At 40.4% G+C, this 5485-nt stretch overlaps 1 non-coding gene across 1 annotated transcript; it reads right to left on the bottom strand.

Annotated features, from left to right (window-relative positions):
- Nucleotides 1–247: 247 nt before the first annotated feature.
- LOC127746848 (small nucleolar RNA R71) lies at nucleotides 248–355 on the bottom strand. Its single transcript, XR_008008660.1, has one exon. It is a non-coding gene; the product is annotated as a small nucleolar RNA R71 (small nucleolar RNA).
- Between the last annotated feature and the right edge of the window lie 5130 nt (nucleotides 356–5485).

The raw sequence follows: 5485 nt of genomic DNA, 5'->3' as shown, positions 1-5485 counted from the left end.
TAATTGCTCATTTGGAGGAGGTGCTCAAGAAGATCCTAATCAACATTTGACCACCTTCCTGAGGATTTGTGACATAGTAAAGTCCAATGGAGTCTACCCAGATGTCTATAGGTTGCTCTTGTTCCCTTTTTCACTCAGGGACAAGGCATCCAAATGGCTTGAATCCTTCCCAAAGGAGAGCTTAACTAATTGGAAAGAAGTGGTGAACAAGTTTCTGGCAAGATTTTACCCTCCTCAAAGGATCAATAGGCTAAGAACTGAGGTGCAAACTTTTAGACAACAAGATGGTGGGACACTTTATGAAGCATGGGAGAGATTCAAAGACTTGACAAGGAGATGTCCACCAGAGATGTTTAATGAGTGGGTTCAACTTCACATCTTCTATGAAGGTCTTTCCTATGAGTCAAAGAAGGTTGTGGATCATTCATTAGGAGGCTCTCTAAACAAGAAGAAAACCATTGAAGAAGCCATAGATGTCATTGAAACAGTTGCTGAAAATGACTACTTCTATGCCTCCGAAAGAAGTAATACCAAAGGAGTAATGGAGCTGAACCACATGGATGCATTGTTAGCTCAAAACAAGGTGATCACCAAGCAGCTAGCAGATCTTACCAAGAAGATGGAGGAGAACCAAGTTGCAGCAGCCATCACCTCATCATTAGCTCAAGAAGGAGTAAACATAGGAGAAGAAGGTGATTGGGAGCAAGCCAACTATGTTGGAAACTCACCTAGACAAGTCCATGATCCATACTCTAAAACTTACAACTCTGGATGGAGAAATCACCCCAACTTTGGATGGGGAAACCAACCAGACCAAGGGTAAGATCAGAGATGCCACAACCTCAACTCCAACAACAATGCTACTCATCAAAACACCTCACAGGGATATTACCAACATCCATCTAACCCACCTTCTCAACCACCTAATCTCAACCCACCATCATCAACAGATGATAGGCTCTCAAAGATTGAAGCTCTACTTGAAAACTTATGTAGAGAAGTCCAAGACAACAAAGTATTTAAGGAAGAAGTGCGAGCCAATATTAAGAACCAAGGAGAAAACATCAAGAGATTGGAGTCCCAAGTAGGGTATTTATCTCAACAAATTCCCAAACCCACTGATGGTTTCCCCAGTGATACAGAGAATAATCCAAGAGGAGAAACAAAGAAGGTGAGATGGGAAGAATGCAAAATGATAACCACAAGTAATGAGGGGAGTATGAATGGAGTAGAACACCTCCAGAATAACCAAAAGGAAAGCCAGGAGGAAGGAAGCTATACAACTCAACTTACATCCAAGGAAGAGCTAAAGAAGAAGGAGGTGTTGAACCCATATGCACCTTTTCTCCACAGGCTTAAAGGTGGTGTAGCAGGGAGAATGTACTCAAGGTTCCATGATATGTTTGCATCTCTTGATGTAAATATACCATTTATTAAAGCTCTCCAGCAAATGCCTTTCTACGTCAAGTATATAAAGGAGTTACTAGCCAGAAAAAGTCCATTAAAGGGTGGACAAACAATAAAGATGAACAGGGATTGCAGTGCTCTCATTCAACCAGGGCCACCCACAAAGAAGGAGGATCTAGGGAGTTTCCACATTCATTGTGCCATAGGAGGAACAATGATTGACAAAGGGCTTTGTGACCTGGGAGCAAGCATCAACTTAATGCCTCTCTCCCTCATGAAGAAGCTCCAAATTAATGAACTAACTCCTACTGATGTAATTATCAGGTTGGCTGACAAAACTTAACAACAAACAATAGGAGTGGTTGAAAATGTGCTGGTTAAGGTTGGGAGCTACTATCTTCCCACAGATTTTGTTGTTTTGGAAATGGATGAGAATCCTATTTATCCCATCATTCTGGGAAGACCATTCCTAGCCACAGCCAAAGCACTCATAGATGTAGAGCGAGGAGAGCTAGTGCTGAGAATACATGATGAGCAGCTCACTTTCAATGTTTTCAACCTCTCACAAGAATCAAGTCAAGAAAATAAAGAATTAAGAGAAGAGCAGAATGAAGCATTGATGCAAGAAACAAACAAAGAAGCACAAACAACACAATTGGAAACCACATTGGATGGGAAGTCACATATTCAAGAAGAACCTCATTCAAAGGTAATCCAAAGGGAACCAAAACCACCAGATTCATGCAGAGGAAACAACAAGGATCCCCTAAGGAAAGGAGCTATAGAGAACAAGCAAGCATCAAGAGATACAAAGAAGAAAGTTCCAAGGGGATGGAGAAATAAGAAAATTCCTACAGAAAATTTTTTGCCAGGTGATGAAGTGATCTCTACATACTTTCCATCTATACCACCTCACCTCCCCACTATTCCATCTCAGCTGCCTCCTGTGTACACTATCAACAAAATTTTATCTTTGGAGCATATGGAGCTTATCAACAAAGCCAATGGACATAGGTTCACTGCAAGAGGAGAGGATTTCAAGCACCACCAACCACCCTGACAAGGGTCAACCGTCAAGCTAATGACGTTAAAGAAGCGCTTCATGGGAGGCAACCCATGTTCTATACCTCTTTTCTTAAATCTCTAATAATAGTAATAAGGCAATTTCCATGGAATTTCAAATCAATTTTGACAACTAATATAAAGCTCCTCTACATGCAACGTATAGTACATGATAAGTTTGGTGTTCAAAACACATCAAGTGAGGTTTGAACACACCCTATGAGGAAGATTTATTCCCCAAACTTGTTACACCATGTGATCACAAACAAGTTTGATGTACCAATGTGCATGCATGGGAAGCTTAATGGCTGATTGATTTACATTCATGGAAAGCATTTAGTCATGCAAAAACAAAAGAAAAATAAATATTTTGTTAGTTCACAAATTTTTCCCACCAAAAATTTCAAATAACCCATTACATTTTCTTTTTGTATATAGGGAATCAAAAAGTACATTGATGGTACTTGATGGGGCAATTGAAGAAGGGAGATTCGGCCAAGGGAATTTCACACTTGTCTTCATGGGGAATGTCCTTGGAAGTGTTGCCATGCAACATTAGGAATAGATCATTTCGAAGACCGAACCAAGACCCCATAAAGGAGGTAATCCTTGTGCTTACCTTGCACCAAACCCCAACCGTTCACTATCAAGGCCGTGCCATTGATCTACACCATTCAACTATCACCACCAGCCTATATAAAGAACCCTCACCAATCTAGTCCCTCTCAAATATTCATCCAACCCACTTCTCTTCCTTATCTCAAAACACATTTCTCCAAAACACATTCTGCCTCAACCCAACCGAACTCTATCTTCAAAACCCTAATCTTTACTATCTTCACAATTCAAATCTCACTCATGGCATCATCTAGTTCCAAAAGGTGAAGAGGAAAGGAACCCATGGAGCAGCCTTCCTTCGACGCCGGGAGATTCAAAATAGCCTTCCATGAGCTCGAGTTCGAACGAATAAAGGACAAGAAGATACTGCCCGAATCAACATTCCAATTCAATAAAGACGAATATCCACAAATTTGGGAGAAGATTGAGAAAAGGTGTTGGAAAAAGCTCACTAACTCGGAAGCAAGGGTAAATGCAACTCTCATCAGGGAATTTTATGCAAATGTGGTTAGAGAAGACAAGACCATAACCCCCACCTTCAAAAGCTATGTAAGAGGAACAGAGGTAGATTTCAGCCCAAATGCTATAATTAGAACTCTTCATCTGAAATCACCACAATTTGTTGAGCTCGGGTACCAAGAAAGAATGAACAATGGTCCCGCCAATGATGAATTGGAAGAAATTGTAGGTGACATATGCATTGTGGTATCTGACTGGGAAAGATATTTGGATATGAGGCCCCGGTTCATCAAGAGAGGAGACCTCATCCCGGAAGCCAAGGGATGGTTTGAGCTTGTGAGACGATCTATCCTTCCAGCCGCAAATAATTCTGAGGTCAATATTGCTCGAGCTACCGTGGTACATTGTCTAATAAGGTGTGGAAGCATCAATGTGCATGAAATTATAGCTGAAGGAATTCAAGAATCAGCCGAGAAGAAAGACTCGGGTGCTAGACTTTGGTACCCCAGCACCATCCTTAGATTATGCATGAAAGCTAAGGTTGTCTTTGAAGATAGCAATCCAACTTCGGTAGGTCTTAGGAGATCACTTACACTCCAACGCATAACCCATGTGACTCCAGCTCAACAGCAGAAAAGACCCCATCTAAGGAAGAGGGCATCAGAAGAAGCACAAAAGGAAGAACCTGTCCAAGAAGAAACCCAACCAACAGAACATCATCAAGAAGGGTATTATGACCCAACCAACATCAATTTGGGTCACATCCGAGGAGCCATTGATGATTTATCAAGAATATACATGGAAGGACAAGAACAACAACTGCAATTTCAATCTCAGAGAATGGATCATCAAGAGGAAATGCTAACAAATTGGATGAATCAATAAAGGGAATGGCAGAAACAGCTAATGGAGCAGCAACAAGAGCACTACTCCCAGCTTACTCAAGCCATCAATCAAGTGTCTGAAAGGCAAGAAAGCCAAGATAAACGCCTCCAGGAACTCAATCAACGCCAGATGAATCAGATGAAAGCATTCAACGAATTCAGCGTGCTAAATGAAAGAAGGCAACTGCATCGAGAAGAATTCAGCATCAACACTCAGGCAAGGTTAAACTATATGACTGAGCACATGCATCACTTGCACCCAGTGAAGTTCCTTCTTAGTTTATCTTTTTTAAAGCTTTAAATAAGAAAATCATGTATGAAATAGAACATGCTTCCATGGTAGCTTAGGACTTTCAATTATGCATTTAAGTTTTATTGCTTATGCTAAGTGTGCTAGCTCAATGTCTTAAGTGTTCACTTTCACCTTTCTTACTTGTATGCTTGTCTCTTTAAGTTAATCAAAAAGAAAATGTTATGAAAAGAACAAGAGTGGAGTATTTTGTGAAGTGCATTCTGAATGTTTGTGGTAGGTTGATTAGTAAGCTAAGTTGGTTCATCAAAGAAGGAAAGAAAGCAACTATCTATCCTAAGTCCTTTGTTTGAGATACACCCTTTGAGACTAGCTAAACAATAAGATCCCAATAAGAAAAGAGAAAGAGCAATAAAAGTGAAAAGGAAAGAAACACAATAAGAAACAATGCTATCTCAACTGCATTATCACAACTTCGCACAACTAACCAGCAAGTGCACTGGGTCGTCCAAGTAATAAACCTTACGCGAGTAAGGGTCGATCCTACAGAGATTGTTGGTATGAAGCAAGCTATGGTCATCTTGTAAATCTCAATCAGGCGGATTCAAATGGTTATGGAGGATTAATGATTAAAAGATAAATAAAACATAAAATAAAGATAGAGATACTTATGTAATTCATTGCTGAGAATTTCAGATAAGCGTATGGAGATGCTTTGTCCCTTCCGTCTCTCTGCTTTCCTACTGTCTTCATTCAATCTTTCTTACTCCTTTCCATGGCAAGCTGTATGTTGGGCATCACCGTT

Source organism: Arachis duranensis, chromosome 4, assembly GCF_000817695.3.
Source record: "Arachis duranensis cultivar V14167 chromosome 4, aradu.V14167.gnm2.J7QH, whole genome shotgun sequence".
Classification (NCBI taxonomy): domain Eukaryota; kingdom Viridiplantae; phylum Streptophyta; class Magnoliopsida; order Fabales; family Fabaceae; genus Arachis; species Arachis duranensis.
This window is presented reverse-complemented; position numbering and strand designations above follow the sequence as displayed.